Source organism: Rattus rattus, chromosome X (genome assembly GCF_011064425.1).
Source record: "Rattus rattus isolate New Zealand chromosome X, Rrattus_CSIRO_v1, whole genome shotgun sequence".
NCBI lineage: Eukaryota > Metazoa > Chordata > Mammalia > Rodentia > Muridae > Rattus > Rattus rattus.
Genome location: NC_046172.1, coordinates 17,287,610 through 17,308,662, shown reverse-complemented (window position 1 = coordinate 17,308,662; position 21,053 = coordinate 17,287,610).

Below are 21,053 nucleotides of genomic sequence, written 5' to 3'. Positions count from 1 at the left end.
ACGTGTCTTTTTTTATGTGTTGGGCATCCTGTGGGTATATACCCCAAAGAGAGAGAAATTATAGCTGATCTCAGGTAGTTCAATGTTCAGGTTTCTGAGGAACCTCAGACTGGATTTCAGAATGGTTTTACCAGTCTGCAATCCCACCAACAATGGAGGAGTGTTCCTCTTTCTCCACATCCTTGCCAGCATTTGTCGTCACCTGAGTTTTTTGATCTTAGCCATTCTCACTGGTGTGGAGGTGAAACTTATGGGGTGCTTCAGTCCTTTTTTAAAGGGGGGACAAAAAATATATTCTTAGAGGAGAAATGGACACAAAATTCAGAGCTTGCCTCACCTTTGTGCATCCAGGGATATATATATATATATATATATATATATCTCTCTATATATATATATATATATCTCCATTAAACTTAGACAATATTGATGGAAGACCTAGAAGTGCATGAAGGACAGGAGCCTAATATAGTTGTTTACTGAGAGGCTCATCCAGAGTCTGTCAAATACAGAGGGGAATTCTAGCAGCAAACCATGGAATGAGAAACTAGGTCTCTGTAGGGAGGTAGATTTAGAGAAAGGATTGAAGCATCTGAAGAGCTTTAAACCCAAGTAAGAACAAATAGAAAACCAAATAGGCTCCTAGGTACTAAATAATTCTAATGCATACAGATGGATGACCCATGAATCTATCTGTATATGTAGTAGTAGATGGCCTTGTTGAGCACCAATGGAGGAGAAGCCCTTGGTTTCTGCCAAATTAAAATTCCATGTCGAAATGTGAGGGTTGGGAGCAGGAAGGTGAGTGGTTGGTGAGGGGAAACTTTAGGAAGAAGGGGAGGTGTATGGGAGATGACAAGGGAGTGAAATATAGAAAGGGATAACATTTGAAATGTGAATAAAATTACCAATATAAATATTAAATTTCAATTAATATACAATAATTAACAATTGACTTTATATTTCTACTAATATGCATATTTGAAACAAAATGACTTTAAATTTCTATTAATATACCATATATAGAACAAAATAAACTTACATTTCTATTAATATATAATATTAAAAACATAAATCTATTAATATGCATTAAAGCAAAACAACTTTAAACTGCTAGCAATATATCATAACTAGAAAAGCAAAATTTCAATTAATAGACAATATTTCAAACAAAACAATTAAATTTCTATTAATATACAATAATTCAGACAATATGACTTTAATTTCAATTAATATATAATAATTCAAAAAAGGCTTTAAATTTAGCAACTAAAACCCATAAATTTCTAGCAATATGCATTTATTCAAATGACTTTAAATATTATCAATATCACATAATTGAATAGAAACTATATATTTATTATATACAATATTTCAAAAATGACTTGAAATTTCTATTAATATACAATATTTAACAAACACCATAAATTTATATCAATATGCAAAAAATCAACCATGTGAACATTAAATTTCCATCAATATTCAATAACAACTAAAAAGCTAAATATTTATTGATATTTTGTAATTCAAACAAAATTGCTTCAAATTTATATCAATAAAAGTAAAAAAATCTAATAATATGCAATACTTAAATAAAAACTTTAAATTTCTATTGATATATAATAATTGAAATAAATTAATTTGAATTCTATTAAGATACAATAATTCACACAAAATTACTTTAAATTTCTATTAATATGTACCACAGAAAACCCATAAATTTCTATCAAAATGCAATAAAACAAAACAACTTTCAAATGCTATCAATAAACAATAATTAAAAACCAGCTAAATTTCTATTAATATACATATATAAAATTCTGTTAATATACAAAAATTCAAATACAATAAATTAAATTTTCTATTAGTATTCAATGATTCATACAAATGACTACATTTCCATTATTGTACAACAATTAAAAAACATGAATTTCTATTGTTATGGATTTTTTCAAACAAATGCATTTAAATTTCTATCATTATCCAATAATTCAACAAAACCTTAAATATCTATTAATTTACATTAAGTAAAAAAGATTTCAAATTTTATTAATATTCAATAATTCAAATAAAACAACTTTAAATTTCTTTTAATATGCAATTATTCAACAAAAACCTTTAATTTTTTGCTATATACTAATTCAAAATGAATTCAATTTTCTATTAATGTATAATATTTAAACAAAACAACAAAATTTCTCCTTATATATAATAATTCAAACCAAATGAACTTAAATTTCTATCGGTGCAAAATAATTAAAACAAACACATTTTAATCAATGTACAATAATTTTAAAAATACATAAATATATTTTAATATGAAATTATTCAAAGAAATGAATTTAAATTTCCATCAATATACATTAATTAAACAAAACAATCTAACACCCTAGATGATAACATTCATAATACATCAGCGACCCAAATCACTCACCCTGACATAAGTTGGTTTGATGGTATTCTTATATATATTTGCTTCCTGCCGAATTAAAGCCAAAGAATTCCTGTTTTGGTTCCCCCTCCAAAATTTGTCAGTCTGAAAAACATAGCTGTAGCATCTATTGTTCAGTTTCTGTGTTTATTGAGTCTCTTTGTGCAGAATGTTCATTAAGGCTAGCCCATTTGAAGGTAATTGCATGCAAATGTTGGAGAAATCACTAACTGAGGCAGACTTTGAATCTTCTGGGCTATTTTCTTTTTGAAGATAGTCTTGTCTCTGCAGATAAGAGAATTTCACAGGTCATATCAAATCTTTATACTTTTTTCTGGTAACCATATTTTTTTTATTCCCTGTAGATATATAAACAAAACCACATCCCACCACCATCTTAAAACTATTGCTAGTTTCCATTGTAATGACAACACATACACATCCTCATAGCACATAGGTTGTCTTAGTTCCTCAGGTTTTTTGATAACTCGGAGTCTCTCAGCTGCTGTTGTTTCCTTTTTTTAAAAAAAAATTAAGAAAACTGAGTGTTAACAAAGCATTATTTAGTATGACCCAGAGGTGTTTTATTCTCTCTTTTTGGCTAGTAAGCATTTCCTTTAAAGTATGATTAGCTCTTTCTATAACTGCATGGCTTGTGAGATTGTGTGTTACACCAGTAACATGCTTTATTTTATAATATGTAAAGTATTGCTTCAGGTTCTTGGGTACATATGTGGAAGCATTATCAACTTTAATTCAGTTGCCATCATTTCCAATAAACGTGTCATTATGCAATCAACCTTTGCAGAGCTCAAATACAGTAGGTGTGCATTGAAAGCCTGAGTATGTGTAAATGGTTTGGTGAATATAACTTTGTTTTCCAAATTCTGCAAGACCAAAGGCATGTTGTAAATGTAGTTATGCAGGACCCTGCCACTGTCAGTTGAGTTGTATTTATACTCCCTCTAAAGAACACATGTTCTCCCATAACCTCACATAAGTGTTTCTTCAGCAAAACACCTTGTGAATCTGTTGTAGCAAAACTCAGTGTGAGGCTGTATAAGCTGAAGTACCCCAGTTATAGGACCACAAGTATAAACAGAATTGGTCAACTCTATTCAAAAATTTGCAGATTATACATGGGTATCCTTTGTGGGCAAGACTCAACCTTGATCTACAATGCCGTCTCCTATACACAGGCCTCCAGCAGTTCATATAGAACCTGCTCTTGTCTTCCCTTGTAGTATTCCCCAAACATGCCAACTCTGCTGTCTGCAAAGCCCAGATAGTGGTTCTATAGGACTCTTTGCTGGACTAACATTTATGACACAGATTGCCTGGCTTTGAAACTCTCAGAATGTTTGTCTGGATTCTATTAACCTTGTAATCTTACACCATTTTTCATCAGATATATCATGTGTAACATGTTGCCACATTCTTCTATCAGATGTGACAGAACCTCACCATGATGGTGTGGGGTTTTTATCATCTTTACCCAATCTAGAGTTATTTGAGAACATTTTTCCATGAAGTGTTCTGTAAAAAGCATGTTGAGAGGTAATTGTAATAATGATTCTTATGGCAATGTGGAACACACTACGAGTGTTATCAAGATTTGGGAGATGGTTCTGTGTTATGGAAGAAGGGAAGACAAGGTATGTATTGAGTGAAAAAAATATGTAGTATCCCTTATTACTATCTGCTTCTGTTCATGTCTATATTTTCCCTACTTGATTCCTGATCCGTTTTCTCACAGTAATGGACAGTGAAGGTCATGCCCTGATTACTCTGGTAAGGTTGCCCAGAATGAAACCCCAATATTCATCAGTATATTGGGAGACAGAGCTCAGCCATTGTCCCTTGTTGGTGAGCTCTCCCAGTTCCCCCTGTCTGTGACATATTCGTTTGTATCAGGATAGTTATGAAGGCACAGATCCTGCATTTCTCTTTTTAATTTTAGGGAGAATCAAAATACTCACTCCACCCTCACAGTGTAAGATCTAATGCTGGATACAGATTTCTATAAACATTTTTGCTCAGGTAATTTGACTGAATCTCTCTACAGCATGAACACAATATCAGGCATTGATTATATTGCATAGCCTTAACATCTAACTTCTTTAATTGGTTCCCTTGATACCAAAGCGTAAAATTGTTCTACATCCTAGTCCTGTTTATGAGATGAACAAGATGCTTACTATGCTATTTGTGATGATGATCTACAGATCTTGGTTCTAGTACCTTCCTGATAAACCCATTCTTGGCTTCCTCATGCATTATTGGAACCAAATTCCTGGTGAGTGTAGTATGTAGTGAGTTCTGTTGTAGTCTCCATTGGTGAGGCCCATTTAACCATCTCCATAGATTACACATGGGTATCCTTGTTGGGCAACGCTGAACTGTGCATTGGTGCATCTCCTATTTATAGGCCCCCCTGGTCATCAAACAGCTACCCTAGAATTCCCTGTTTAGAATTCCCAAATAAAACATCAATTATGCTGTGTCTACCTTCCCAGATAAAGCTTCTCAAACCTACCTGCTGGATATCCATTACTGACTTTTTGTTACTAGATTTGAGACTGTCAGAACATTTGTCTGGATTCTATTGACCCTAGAATCTTGCATCAGTCTTTTTCCATCAATTAAGTACCATGTGGTCCATGTTGCCACATTCTTCTTCCAGGTATGATAGAGTCTCACAATGATGGCCTGTGTTGTGGTAACTCAACACAATGCAGAATCATTCGGTGAAGAAGGATCTCAATTTGAACCCTTCTTCTCCATTAAATGATTTGAAGAAAATTTCATTAAGAGCTCCCCTGAGTAATGATTCTTAATGGAAGTTTGGGGGCCTTCTTTGATCATTGCTTCCTTTGGGGAAGTGGTTCTGGGTTGTACTTGAGGGCAAACTGATATAACAAATTTAGTGAAAAGTATTATACAATATTCTTTTAGTGTTATCTGTTTTTTTTATTCTTGACTGTAGATTTTCTTCCTTGGCTTTATGAAATTTGCTCTGTCAATGATGGAGGTGAAGTTCCTGCCATGCATATATTATGGTAAGTTTTCCAAATTGCCCTACTGTATTCCTGGTAATATATATAGATATATTCAACTCAATTCTTTTCTTTTGTTACTAATCTCTTGTGAATCTCCATTTCCAGTGTTATTGTCACTGACCAGGTTAGTTCTGGTCACATTTTTTACTGCCTCTTGAATTCCTGGAGAACCAATATATCCTTTTTACTCCAACATATTAAGGCCTAATTGTGAATGCATTTCTCTCAACATATCTACCTGAATAGCTGGTTGCTTTTGTATACTATTATTTCATCTGCAAATAGTGATACCTTGACTTCTTTCTTTCTCTTCTGTATCCCTTTGATCTTTCCTTTAGTCTAATAGCTAGCTAGAACTTTGAGTAGTATTTTGAATAAACAGGAAGAGAGTCAGCTGCTTTGTCTTGTCCCTCATTTTAGTGGGATTGTTTTAAGTTCCTCTCTATTTAATTTGATGTTGGCTGCTAATTTGCTGTATATTGTATTTATTATGTTTAGGTATGTGCCTTGAATTCCTGATATTTCTTAACTATTAACATGAAGGGGTGCTGTAGTTTGTCAAATGATTTTTCAGCATCTCATGAGATGATCACATAACTTTTTTGAGTTCTTTATATAGTGGATTCTTTTGATGAACTTCATATATCCTTGGCATGAAGCCAATTGTTTGTGGTGAATGATGGCTTCACGTGCTCTTGGATTCAGTTTGCAAGATTTTTTTAAAAAATTGTTTGGACTATTTTATTTACATACATTTCGAAGGTTAACCCCCTTCTCGGTTTCCCCTCCAAAACCCCCTATCCCACCGTCCTCCCCCTGCTTCTATTAGGGTGATTCCTCACCCCACCAACTCACTTGTGCATCACTTCCATAGCATTCTCCTAACCTGGGCCATCAAGCATTCACAAATAAAAAGGCCTCCCCCTCCTATTCTTGCCAGATAAGGCCATCCTCTTCTACATATGCAGCTGAAGTCATGAGTTCTCTCTGTGGGTACCCTTTGGTTGGTGCTTTAGTCTGATGGGTGTCTGGTTGATTGATATTGTTGTTCTTCCTATGGAAGATTTCAAGACTTTATTTGGATATTTTTGCATAAATATTCATAAGATAAATTAGTCTGGATTTATTTCTTTTTAGGTATCAGGGTAATTGTGGCTTCATAGTATGAATTAGTGTTCCTTCTGTTTCTATTTTACAGAATACATTGAGGAGTGTTGGCATTAAGTCTTCTTTGAAGGTCTAGTAGCATTCATCACTAAATGCACCTGGCCCTGGACTGTTTTAGTTGGAAGATATTTAATAACTGTTGATATTTCCTTAGGTGTTATGAGACTTGTTATATATCATGATTTAACTTTGGTTCCTGGGATCTGTCTAGAAAGTCATCCATATCATTTAGATTTTCCAGTTTTGTTGAGTATAGGCATTTATAGTGGGATCTGATGAGTTTTTGAATTTCTTAATTTCTGTTGCTTTGTGTTCCCTTTAATTTCTGATTTTGGTAATATGCATCATGTCTATTTGCCCTTTAATTATTTTGGGTAAGGGTTTATCTATCTTGTTGATTTTTCTCAAAGAACAAACTTTATTTTTGTTGATAATTTTTATTGTTCTCTTTTTGGCTAAATTTGCCTCTTGTTTAATTTCTGCCATCTACCCTCTCATGTATGTTTGCTTATTTTGTTCTAGATCTTTCAGATGCATGTAAAGTCAAGTTGCAAAATTGTAGGATCTGTCAATTTCTTTATGAAGGCAGTTAGTTCTGTGAATCCTCTTAGCACTGCTTTCATTTTGTCTCAATATATTGGATATGTTATGCTGTCATTTTTCTATAATTCTAGGATGTATTAAATTTCTTTATTGCTTCTCTGATCAGGTTATCATTAAGTAGAGAGTTGTTTAGTTTCCATGAGTATGTGTTCTTTCTGTTGTTGATTGGTTATTGGAGACAAGTCTTAATCAATTGTGATCTCATTGAATGCATGGGATTATTTCCTTTTTCTTGTATCTGTTGAGGCTTCTTTTGTGTCAATTATTTGGTTCATTTTGGAGTCTTTGGCATGAGATACTGAGAAGAATATATGTTCTTTTGTTTTAGGTTGAAATGTTCTTTAGATGTATATTAAATCCAATTGTTACATTACTTCTGTTAGTTTCACTGTGTCTCTACTTATTTTCTGTTTCTATGAATTTTCTCTTGGTAAGAGTGTGGTTTTTGAAGTCTCCCAGCATTACTGTGTGAAATTAAATTTAATATTTTAGTTTTTATAAAATTTCTTTACAAATGTGTTTATGCTTCCCTTCAGTCATAGATTTTCAGACTTGAGAGATTATCTCTCTTGTGAATTTTTCCTTTATTTGAGTATGTAGTTTCCTTTCCTATTTCTTTCCTGATATCTTTTGTTTGAAAATCTATTTTAATGGATGTTGGAATTGCTACTCCAGCATATTTCTTGGGGTAATTTGCATGAAAATGTTTTAACACCCTTTTACTCTAAGGTAGTGTCTGTCTTTGTCAATGAGGTATGTTTCTGGTATGCAGCAAAATGCTGGGTCCTTTTTATTTATCCACTCTGTTAGCCTGTGTCTTTTTATTGAGGACTTGATTCCATTGATGTTGAATGATATTAACGACCAATGATTGTTGGATCCTGTTGTATTTATCTAGACACAGCAGGTTTCACATTCTCCATTTAAGCCTTTTTTTTTGCTGGATTTCTTTGCTTTCTTGGTGTAGATTTCTCCATGTGTTGGAGTTTTACTAGTATTACGTAATGGTTGGGTTAGTAGATGATAATATTGTTTAAATTTTATTTTGTCATGAAATATCTTGTCTTCCATCTACAGGTAATTGAATGTTTTATTTAGTATAGTGGTCTGGGCTGACTTTTTTGTTCTTCTAGGTGCATGATATCCGTCCTGATTTTCCGGATTTTGAATCTTGTGGAGAAGTCAGTACCTTGATAGTCTGCTTCCTTTATATGCTGTTATATGTTGCCTTTTCCTTACTTTTAATATTCTTCTAAGGTTCTATGATGAAAGGGAGCTGATGACAGCAGGTGATTGGAGGATATTCCATTCTGGTTCAATCTGTTTGTAGTTCTGTAGAGTTCTTGTATGTTTGTTGTTATCTTTTCTTTAGGTTAGGAAAATTATTTTCCATGATATTCTTTAAGATGATTTCTGGCCTTTTGAGATGGGTATATTCAGTATCTTCTACTATTCTTAGGTTTGGTCTCTTCATTGTGTCATGAAACTCCTGGATGACTTGGGCTTGGAACTTTTTGTACTTTGTATTTTCTTTGACCCTTGTGTCTATATATTCAATGGTATATTGTAGGCACAAGACTCTGTCTCTTATCTCCTGCATTCTGTTGGTGATACTTGGATCTATAGATCCTGTTCTCTTTCCTAGGTTTTCCATATACTGTTTTGCCTCCTTTTCTGATTTCCTTATTCTTGCTATTACCATTTTTAGATATTGGATGATTTTATTCTATCCCTTCACCTGTTGATTGTGTTTTCCTATATTACTTTAAGTTATGTATTCTTTTTGTCTTGAAGAGCTTCATCCTGTTTTCATATGTCCTCCTCTAAATCTTTATGTGAATTTTGTGTGTTCACCTAAAAGTCCTCTATCATATTCATGAGATGGAATTTTAGGTCAGTATTACTTTTCAGGTGTGTTAGGGTATCCAGGGATTTCTCTGGTGGTAGAACTGGGGCCTATGATACCAAGTGGCAATGATTCTGTTGCTTATGCTCTTGTGCTTGTCTCTTACCATCTTGTTGTTTCTGGTGTTAACTTGTGGGGCTACATGCTGGGGGTTTTACCCGGTGATCTCTGGCCCTGCTAGGTGCATGGGTTCAGATGAGGGGTAAGGAACTCAGTCAGGGAGGGGGAACTGTTTCTACGGTCTCCACTGCTGGTCATGCTCCATTCTGCTGCTGCTGCTGCTGCTGCTGCTGCTGCTGCTGCTGCTGCTGCTGCTGCTTCAGTTACTCAGGCTGGACTGAGCCAGCAGGAAACTGACTAGCCAGCAAGGGCTGTGGGGAAGCTTCCAGCAGGTGAGTAGATCTCTTCCCCAAGAGGCAGTTATACAGTTTTTAGGGTAGTAGCTCTCAGACAATGGAATGATTCCTGCATACATTTAATCTTGGACATGATTTTGCTTTCCAATTTTTATTGGATATTTTTATTTACATTTTCCTTTCCCTGTTTCCTGTCCATAAGCCCCCTATCTGATGCCCCTTCTCCTATGAGGGTGTGCTCCCTCCCCAACAACCCCCACTTCACACCCTAATATTCCAACACACTTGGCAGGACCAGGGGATTCTCCTCCCATTGATTCCCAAGCAGGTTACACTCTGCTACACAGGCAGCTGCAGTTATGGGTCGGTCAATGTGTATTCTTTCGGCAGTGGTTTAGTCCCTGGGAGCTCTGGGTGATTGGTATTGTTATTATTATGGGGTTGAAAGCCCCTTCAGCTACTTCAATCCTTTCTCTAACTCCTGCACTGGGGACCCGGTTCTCTGTCCTATGGTTGGCTGCAATGTCTACCTATGCATTTGTCATAATCTGGAAGAGCCTTTCAGGAGACAGCTATATTCAGGCTCCTGTAAGCATGCACTTCTTGGCTTCATCAATATTGTATAAGTTTGGTGGCTGTATATATATGTAGGCTGTGTCCCCAGGGTTGTGGCAGTCTCTGGATGGCCTTCGCTTCAGTCTCTGCTCCAAACTTTGTCTCTATATGTCCATCTATTAATAATTTTGTTCCCCCATCTAAGAAGGACTGAAGCATCACCACTTTGTTTTTCTTGAGCTGCATGTGGTCTGTCCATTGTACCTTCGGTAATCTTAGCTTTTTTGCTAATATCCCCTTATCAGTGAGTGCATACCATGTGTGTGATTTTTTTTGTGATTGAGTTACCTCACTCAAGATGTTATTTTCTACTCTCATCCATTTGCCAATGAGTAATCATGAAGTCCTTTTTAAGAGCTTTAGAGTAGTCCATTTGGTAACTATATCACATTTTCTGTACCCATTTGTCTGTTCAAGACATCTGGATTCTGTCCAGCTTCTGGCTTTTATAAATAATGTTGCTGTGATCATAGTGGAGCATGTGTCCTTGTTATATGTTGGAGCATCTTTTGGATGTTTGCCCAGGATAAGCAGAGCTGGGTTATCAGGTAGTACTATGTCTAATTTTCTGAAGAACCACGAGACTGATTTCCAGAGTGGTTGTACTGGCTTACAATCCCACAAAGAATGGAGGAGTGTTCCTCTTTTTCCACATCCTGACCAGCATCTCTTGTTACCTGAGTTTTGATCTTAGCCATTCTGACTTGTGTGAGGTGGAATTTCAGGGATGTTTTGATTTTCATTTTCCTGGTGACTGAGGATATACTTTAAGTTCTTCTCAGCCCTTCAATATACTGCAGATAAGAATTCTTTGTTTAGCTCTGTACCCCATTTTTAATAGGGATATTTGTCTCTCTGGAGTCTAACTTCTTAAGTTATTTGTATATATTAGATATCATTCCTCTATTGGATTTAGGATTGGTAAAGATCATTTCCTAATCTGTTGTTTGCCATTTATTACTAATCACAGTGTCCTTTGTTTTACAGAAGCATTGCCATTTTATGATGTCTCGTTTGTCAATTTTTGATCATAGAGCATAAGCTATTGGAGTTCTGTTCAGGAATTTTTCCTCTAGGGCCCATGTGTTCAAGGCTCTTCTTTAATTTTTCGTTCTATTAGTTTGAGTGTAACTGGTTTTATGTGGAGATCCTTGATCCATGTGGACATAAGCTTTATACAAGGTGATAAGAATGGATCGATTTGCATTTTTCTACATGCTGACCTCCAGTTGAACCAGCACCATTTGTTGAAAAGGGTAGCTTTTTTCCACTGGATGGTTTTAGCTCCTTTGTTAAAGATCAAGTGACTATAGGTGTGTGGGTTCTTTTCTGGATCTTCAATTCTTTTCCGTTGATCTACCTGCCTCTCCCTGTACCAATACCATAAAGTTTTTATCACTGTTGCTTTGTAATACTGCTTGAGGTTAGGGACGGTGATTGCCCCAGAAGTTCTTTTATTGATGAGAACAATTTTAACTATCTTGGGTTTTTGTTATTCCAAATGTACTTGCAAATTTCTTTTTCTAACTCTATGCACAACTGAGTTTCAATTGTGGTGGGGAGTGCATTGAATCTGTAGATTGCTTTTGGCAAAATGGCCATGTTTACTATGTTAATTCTTCCAGTCCTTGATCATGGGAGATCTTTCCATTTTCTGAGATCTACTTCAATTTTTTTTTCTTCTGAGACTTGAAGTTCTTGTCATACAGAACTTACACTAGCTTGCTTAGTGTCATACCAAGGTATTTTATGTTATTTGTTTTTTTTTTCTTTACGATAAGAAGGATATCATTTCCTTAATCTCGTTCTCTGCTTCTTTATCCTTTGAGTAGAGGGCTATTGATTTCTTTGAATTAATTTTATATCTAACCACGTTGATGAAGGGTTTTTTTAAAATCAGTTTTATGCGCTCTCTGGTGAAATTTTGTGGTCAATTAAGTATACTCTCATATCATCTACACGTTGTGATATTTTGACTTCTTCCTTTCCAATGTATATCTCTTTGAACTCTTTTTGTTCTCTAATTGCTCTGGCTAGGTTTCAAGTTCTACATTGAATATGGAGTGAGATAATGAGCAGAGTTGTCTATTTCCTGATTATAGTGTTATTGCTTCAAATTTCTTGCTATGTAGTTGATGTTGGCTACTGGTTTTCTCTATATTGCTTTTACTATGTTTAGGTATGGGCCTCGAATTCCTGATCTTTCCATGTCTTTTACCATGATGGGGTTCTCAACATCTGTTGAGTTGATTATGGCTTTTTTCTTTGACTTTGTTTATATGGTAGATTACATTGATGCATTTACATATATTGAATCATCACTGCATTCCCAGGATAAAGCCTACTTGATCAAAGTGGATGATCATTTTGTTGTGCTGGATTCGAATTGTAGAATCTGAGGCTGGGGACGAACCCAGGGCCTTTGCGCTTGCATAGGCAAGCGCTCTACCACATTACGTTAAATCAATCCCGAGTGGCCATGAATCTTATTGTGTATTTTTGCATCAATGTTCATATGGGATCTTGGTTTGAAGTTATCTTTCTTAGTTAGGTTTTTGGGGGGGGGTTATGTATGAGTGTAATTGTGGCTTCATAGAATGAATTGGGTAGTATTTCTTCTGTTTCTATTTTGTGGACTACTATGAAGACTATTGGTATTATGTCTTCTTTTAAGGTCTGATAAAATTCTGTTCTTGGGCTTTTTTTGGTTGTGGGACATTTAATGACTGCTTCTGCATCTTTAGGGTTTATGGGACTGTTTAGATGGTTTATCTGATATTGCTTTAACTTTGGTATCTGTTACCTGTTTAGAAAATTGTTCATTTCTTCCAGATATTCTAGTTTTGTTGAGTATAAGTTTTTGTAGTAGGAAATGCTTTGTTTTTCAAATTTCCTCAGATTCTCTTATGTCTCCTTTCCATTTCTTATTTTGGTAGTTTAGATATTTTCTCTGTGACTTCTGATTAGTCTGCCTAATGTTTCATCTTGTTGATTCTCTCAAAGAACCAAATCCTAGTTCATTGATTCTCTTTATCATTGTTTTTGTTTCTACTTGTTTTGAGTTCAGCCCTGAGTTTGATTATTTCCTGCCATCACTCTTCTTGGGTGTATTTGCTTCTTTTTGCTCCAGAGCTTTCAGGTGTGGGGTTAAGCTGCTAGTGTTTGCTCTATCCAGTTTCATTTTGGAGGTACTCAAAGATATATGTTTTCATCTTAGCACCATGTCCATTGATTCATATAAGTTTTGGTATGCTGTGACTTCATTTTCATTAAATTCTTATTCTCTATTCCAATTTACAATTCAGTAAGATGTTGTTAAACTTACCTGTGTATGTGGGCTTTCTGTTGTTTTTGTTATTGATGATCAGCCTTAGTCCATGGTCATCTTATAGGATCCATGGGATTATTTCAATCTTCTGGTATCTGTTCAGGCCTGTTTTGTGACCAATCACATGATCAGTTTTGGAGAAGGTACATAATGTGCTGAGAAGAAGGTACATACTTTTGTTTAAGATTAAATATTCTATAGATATCTGTTACATCCATTTGTTTCCTAACTTCTGTTAGTTTCACTGTCTGTTACCATAATCTGTCCCTTTGTGAGAATTTGGAGCTAAAGTCTCCCACTACTATTGTATGACATGCAATGAGTGTTTTAGCTTTAGTAAAGTTTCCTTTTTGAGTGTGGCTCCTCTTGCCTTTGAAGTATAGATGTTCAGAATTGAGAGGTCACCTCGGTAGTTTTTTCTTTTGATGGTTATGAAGAACCTGGTCCTTATCATTTATTAATTAAAAGGATATTTTATTTGATATTATAATGGCTACTTCAGCTTGTTTCTAACCTTTTATTCCTGTCTTTGCCAGTGAGGTCTTTTCCTAACCTTTTAGTGCCTGTCTTTGTCAGTGAGGTGCATTTCCTTTATGCAGCAAAATGCCAGTTCCTGTTTACATAAGCAATTAGTTAGCCTATGTATTTTTATTGGAGATTTGAGCACAACGATGTTAAGAGATATTAAGAAAAAGTGATAATTCCTTCCTGTTATTTTGTTGCTAGAGATGGAATTATGTTTCTGTGGCTATCTTCTCTTGGGTTTCTTGAAAGAAGATTAGTTTCTCGCTTTCTCTAGGGTATAGTCTCCCTCCTTGTGTTGTAGTGTCCATCTATTACCCTTTGTAGGGCTGGATTTGTGGAAAAACATTCAGTATATTTGGTTCTGTAATGGACTATCTTGGATTCTCAATCTATACCAGTTGAGGGTTGTGCTGGATATAGTAGCCTGTGCTGGCATTTGTGTTCTTTTATGGTGTGTATGATATCTTTCCAGGCAGTTCTGTTTTTCATAGTCTCTAGTGAGAAGTCTGATACAATTTTGATAGGTCTACCTTTATATATTTCTTGATCTTTATCCCTTACATTTTTAATGTTATTTGTGGTTTTTTTTTGTTTTTTTTTGTTTGTTTTTTTTTTTTTGTGCATTTGGGGTTTTTGCTTATTTGTGATAGGAGAAGTTTTTCTTTCTGGTCAACTATTTGGAGTTTTGTAAATGTTATTGTGTGTTCATGGACATCAGTTTCTTTAGGTTAGGTGACTTTTCTTATATTATTTTGTTTGAAATATTTACTGTCTTTTTAAGTTGGGAGACTTCACTCTCTTTTCTATCTATTATCCTTAAATTTGGTCTTCTCACTGTATCCTAGATTTCCTAGATGTTTTGGGTTAAGAATTTTTTTTTTGTATATTGCATTTTCTTTGCCAGTGGGTCAATGTTTTCTACGGAATCTTCTGCCCTTCTCTTTTCCTCTCTTGCATTCTGTTGGTGATGCTTGCATCTATGGTATTTTGATTCTCATCTTAAATTACTATCTCCACGTTGTCTCCCTTTGTGCTTTCTTTTATTGTTTTTTAATTTCCATTTTTTAGATCTGGATGGATTTTTGTTCAACTTTTTCACCTGTTTAGTTGTGTTTTCCTGTAATTCTTTAATGGAATTTGGTATTTCTTCTTTAAGGATTTCTACTTATTTTCTTCAATTGTCACATATTTACTGAAGGGAGTATTTATGTCTCCAAAAGTTCTCTATCATCACCATGATATGTGATTTTAAATCCAATCCTGCTTTTCCAGTGTTTTTGGGTTATCCAGGGCTTGCTGTGGTGGGGAAACTTTGCTCAGATGATGCCAAGTGGCTTTGGTTAGGTTCTTGCACTTGCCTCTCACAATCTGGTTTGCTCTAGTGCAATGTTCCCTGGCAGTCTCTGACCGGAACCTCCTATAATCCTGTCTGTGTCAGAAATACTTAGAGTCCTGTCTTTGTGATCCTGTGTTTCTTGGATTCTGTGATCCTGAGATCCTGGGTGTGTCAGAGTTCCTGGGAATCCATCTGCCTCTGGGATCCTGAATTCCTTGTGTGACCAAGCACCTGAGGTCTTGTTGTGTCAGAGCTCCTGGGAGTCATGCTTACTCGTATTGTTGTAGGAGTGGGTGGGGAGCCATATCCCTAGGTTTGCTCCTGGTACAAGTGTAAACTAGAAGGACTCTGTGTCTCTGGGTATGTGGGTATTCCTGCATCCCTGGATCTTGGGGAACCCAGTGACTCTGTTGTAGTTGTTTTGGCCTCCTGACACCTATGATCCTGTGCAGTTTAGAAATCCTAAGGTTCGGTCTTTCTCTGGATGTTGTAGAACTGGGTGTGGATCCAGCTCACAATGTCTGGTCAGGGCACAAATTTGGACCAGAAAGGGGCCCTTGTATGTTGGTGGTTAGGAGTTTTATATTTCTGGATCCTCAGGGACCCAGTTACTCCAAGTTTTGGGGCAGTTGTTGTGGCCACCTCATGTTAATCCTGGGAATGTTAGAGCACCTTGGAGTCAGTCTGGATGTTGTGGGGCTGGTTGCCTAGCCAGTGCCCAAGGACTGCTCAGAGCACAGACTCAGACCACAAGGGACCTAAGCACCTGTATTGATGGGGGTTCCTGCGTCCATGGCTCCTGGAGGATCCAATCACTCTGCATATTGGAGAAGATGCTGTGACCTCCTCAGCTGTGATCCTGAGCATTTCAGAGTACCTGGGATTCAGGCTCCTTCTGAGTGTTGTGGGAGTGGGTACAGGGACAGCACCCATGTTCTTATCTGGGTGAAGGTTCAAACTGAAATGAATCCATGCCACTAGCCAAGAGGATGGTCTTGTGTTTAGGTGATTTTGATGGTTTAGAATATTCAGATGTTTGTTCTGATCCTGATTTAACTTTGGTGACTTGAATCTGTCAAGAAAATTGTCCATTTCCTCCAGATTACCCAGTTTTGTTGAGTATAGTCTTTTGTAGTACAATCTGATAACATTTTGAATTTCTTCAGTTTGTGCTGTTATGATTCCCTTTTCATTTCTGATTTTTTTTAATTTGGATACTATCTCTGAGCCCTCTGGTTAGTCTGGATAAGGGTATATTTATCTTGTTCACTTTGTCCAAGAACCAGGTCCTGGTTTTGTTAGTTCTTTGTATAATTCATTTTATTTATATTTTGTTGATTTCAGCTCTGAGTTTGATTATTTCCTGTCATCTACTCCACTTGCATGTATTTGCTTTTTTCTACAGCTTTCAGGTGTGCTATCAAGTTGATAGTGTGTGCTCTCTCAAGCTTCTATTTGGAGGCACTCAGAGCTATGAATTTTTCTCTTAGCACTGCTTTTATAGTTTCCCATAAGTTTGGGTATGTCGTGCCTTCATTTTCATTAAATTCTAAAATGTCTTTCATTTATTTATTTATTTCTTGACCAAATTGTCATTGAGTAGGACATATTTCAGCTTCCATGTGTGTGTGGGCTTTCTCTTGTTTTTGGTGTTATTGAAGACCAGCCTTAGTACATAGGTATCTGATAGGATTCATGGGATTATTTCAATATCCATTTATCTATTGTGGCCTGTTTTGTGATCAGTTATATGGTCAATTTTGTAGAAGGTAACATGAGTTTCTGAGAAGAAGGTATATTCCTTTGTTTTAGGATGAAGTATTCTATAGATATCTGTTAAATCCATTTGGTTCATAACTTCTGTTAGTTTTAATGTGTATTTGTTCAATTTCGATTCCATGATCTGTCCACTGATGTGAGTGGTATGTTGAAGTCTCCCAATATTGTTGTATGAGATGCAATGTATGCTTTGAGCTTTAGTAAAGTTCCTTTTATGAATATGGGTGCCCTTCCATTTGAAGCATAAATGTTCAGAATTGAGAGTTCATTCTAGTGTATTTTTCTGTTGAAAAATATGAAGTGTCTTCTTCATCTTTTTTGAAAACTTTTTTGGTTGGCATAGCTTCTTCAGCTTGTGTTTAGGATCATTTTGGGAGAGCTTTTTCCCCCAGCACTTTTTCCCCTCGGTAGTGTCTGTTTTTGTCCTAAGTTGCGTTTTCCCTGTATGCAGAAATGCTGCGTTATGTTTCGTGTCAGTCTGTTTAGTCTGGTCTTGTATTGTGGAATTGATTCCATTGATGTTAAGACATATTAAGGAATGGTGACTGTTTTTCCTATTGTTTTAGTTGTTAGAGGTGGAAAAATGTTTGCGTGGCTCTCTTCTTTTGGGCTGGTTGCAAGAAGATTACTTTCTTGCTTTTTCTCGGGTGGAGTTTCCCACCTTGCGTTGGAGTTTTCCACCTATTATCCTTTGCAGCACCGGATTTGTGGAAAGATATTTTATAAATTTGGTTTTATCATGGACTATCTTAGCTTCTTTATCTATGGTAATTGAGAGTTTTGCTGGATATATTAGCCTCAGTTGGCATTTGTGTTCTCTTAGGGTCTGTATGACATCTGTCCAGTATCTTCTTGCTTTCATCTTATCTGGTGAGAAGACTGGTGCAATTCTAGGAGGTCTATGTGTTATATGTGACTGCACATTTTTCCCTTACTGATTTTAATAATCTTTCTTAGTTTTGTGCTTTTGGTGTTTTGACTATTATGTGATGGGAGGAAATTTCTTTTCTGGTCCAGTTCTTTTGAGTTCTGTAGGCTTCTTGTATTTTCATGGGCATCTCTTTCTTCAGGTTAGGGAAGTTTTCTTCTATAATTTTGTTGAAGATATTCACTGTTCCTATAAGTTGGGTATTTTCACTCTCTTTTATACCTATTACCTTTAGTTTTGGTTTTCTCATTGTGTCCTGGATTTTCTGGATGTTTGGGTTAGTAGCTTTTTGCTCTTTGCATTTCTTTTTGACACTGTGTCAATGTTTTCTATGGTATCTTCTGCACCTAAGATTCTTTCTTCTCTCACTTGTATTCTGTTGGTGATTCTTGCATCTATGTCTCCTGACCTCTTTCCTGGGTTTTCTATCTCCAGGCTTGTCTCCCTGGTGATTTCTTTATTGTTTCCTATTTCAATTTTTAAATCCCTAGATGGTTTTGTTCAATTCTTCCCCCTTTGTTGCATTTCCTGTAATTCTTTAAGGAATTTTGCTGTTGCCTCTTTAAGGACTTCTACTTCCACTTGTTTTCCTCCTATTCTCCTGTATTTCTTAAGGGACTTATTTACAACCTACTTCAAGACCTGTAACATCATCAAGAGATGTTATCTTAAGTCTAAACCATGTGTTTCTTATTTGTTGGAATATGCAGTATTTGCTGTGGTTGGATTATTGGGTTCTGATGATTCGATGTACTCTTGATTTATGTTACTTAGGTTCTTGTGCTTTCCTCTCATCATCTGTTTATCTCTGATATTAGTTGATTTTGCTCTCTCTGACTGATGCTTGTCCTGTGGGACTGTGAGTCTGCGATCCTTGAAGTAAGAATACTTCTGTGAAAGCAGCTCTCTTAGGTCAGGTTGTGGATCTAGAGGACTGTCAGACAGTCTTAGCTCTCAGTGTAGATGGAGACTGGAGGAGTCCTGTTGCAGGTGCCAGGTGGCTCCTGAGTTCTGTGTCCTCCCAGTGGGTCTCTCTTTGAACAGTCAGTGGAGAGAAAGTGGGGTCCAAACTCTGGGCTTTGGGTTTAGGAATGAGAGAGTTCCTCGCAGACCAGCTCTCTGTGTGTAGTTTTTATGTCCAAAGGACTATGGGGTAGCCTTAGGTCTGGGTGCAGATGGGGACTGCAATTTTTCTATCCCATCCTTCTCTGTGGTTCCTGTGTCCCGTGCACTCCAGGCTGGTCTCTCTTCGATATTCAGAGGAAAAGTGCAGGGTCCTACCTGTAAGGTTTAGGTTCATGCTCTGGAAGACCCAGATCTTTGCAAGGCAGGTTTTTGGATCTGAAGGATTGTGTGATAGGCCTAGCTCTGGGCACAGATTGGGAGCAGAAAGGTCCTGTCCTAGGCTGCCCTGTATTTGTGGTAGGTCTCTCTTTGGATATTCAGTGGAGAGAAAGTGGCGTCCTGGTCTGGTCTTAGGAGTGATAGTGCTCCTGGCAGACCAGCTCTCTACAACCAGGTTTTGTATGTGGGAGGGTGTGGGACAGCTCAGCTTTGGGCACAAATGGAGAACAGAAACATCATGCTGTTTTATTTTGCATTTTTTTACATCTTTATTAATTGGGTATTTCTTATTTTAGATTTCAAATGTTATTCCCTTTTCAGTTTCAGACCAACATCCCCTAACCCTTTTCCTCCCTTCTATATGGTGTTTCCTCCCCTATCCTCCCCCATTACTGTACCTTCCCCCAACAATCCCATTCACTGGGGTGGCGTTACCAGGACCAAGGCTTCCCCCTTCCACTGGTGCCCTTACTGGGCTATTATTTCATTTGCTACCCTATGCAGTTGGAGCCAGGGTCAGTCCGTGTATATAGTCTTTGGGTGGTAGTTTTAGTCCTGGAAGCTCTGGTTGGTTGGCATTGTTGTTCATTATAGGAGTCTCAAGCCCCTTCCTTCCAGTCCTTTCTCTGATTCCTTCAATGAGGGTCCCGTTCTCAGTTCAGTGGTTTGCTGCTGGCATTCTCCTGTGTATTTACCATATTCTGGCTGTGTCTCTCAGGATAGATCTATAACCGGTTCCTGTGGGCCTGCAATTCTTTGCTTCCTCCATCTTATGAAGTTTGGTGACTGTACATACATGGGCCACATGTGTGGCAGGCTCCGAATGGGTGTTCGTTCAGCATCTGTTCTAAACTTTGCCTCCGTATCCCACCTAAAGGGTATTCTTATTCACCTTTTTAAAGAAGGGATGAAATATCTGCATTTTAGTCATCCTTCTTGAGTTTCATGTGTTTCTGTACATCTTGGGTAACTCAAGAATTTGGGCTAATATCCACTTATCAATGTACATACCATGTGTGTTTTCTGTGATTGGGTTACCTCACTCAGGATGATATTTTCAGTTCCATCCATTTTGCCTATGAATTTCATAAAGTCATTTGTTTTTTGATAGCTGAGTAGTATTCCATTATGTAGTATGTACTACATTTTTGTATCATTACTCTATTGAAGATTTATCTGGGTTCTTTTCAGCTTCTGGATATTACGAATAAGACTGCTATGAACATAGTGGAGTATGTGTCTTTGCTATATGTTGGAGCATCTTTTGCATATTTGTGAAAGAGAGGTATAACTGTGTCCTCAGGTAGTGGAATGTCCAATTTTGTGAGGAACATCCAGACTGGTTTCCAGAGAGGTTGTACCAGCTTGCAATCCCACCAACAATGGAGGAGTGTTCCTCTCTCTCCACATCCTTGCCAGCATCTGCTGTCACCAGTGTCTTTGATCTTAGCCATTCTGACTGGTGTGAGGTGGAATCTCAGGGTTGGTTCAATTTGCATTTCCCTTATGACTAAAGATGTTGAACATTTCTTTAGGTGCTTCTTAGCCATTCGACATTCCTCAGCTGTGAATTCATTGTTTAGCTCTAATCCCCATTTTTTAATAGGGTTATTTGCCTTCCTGCTGTCTAACTTCATGACTTCTTTTTATATTTTGGCTATATGCCCTCTATCAGT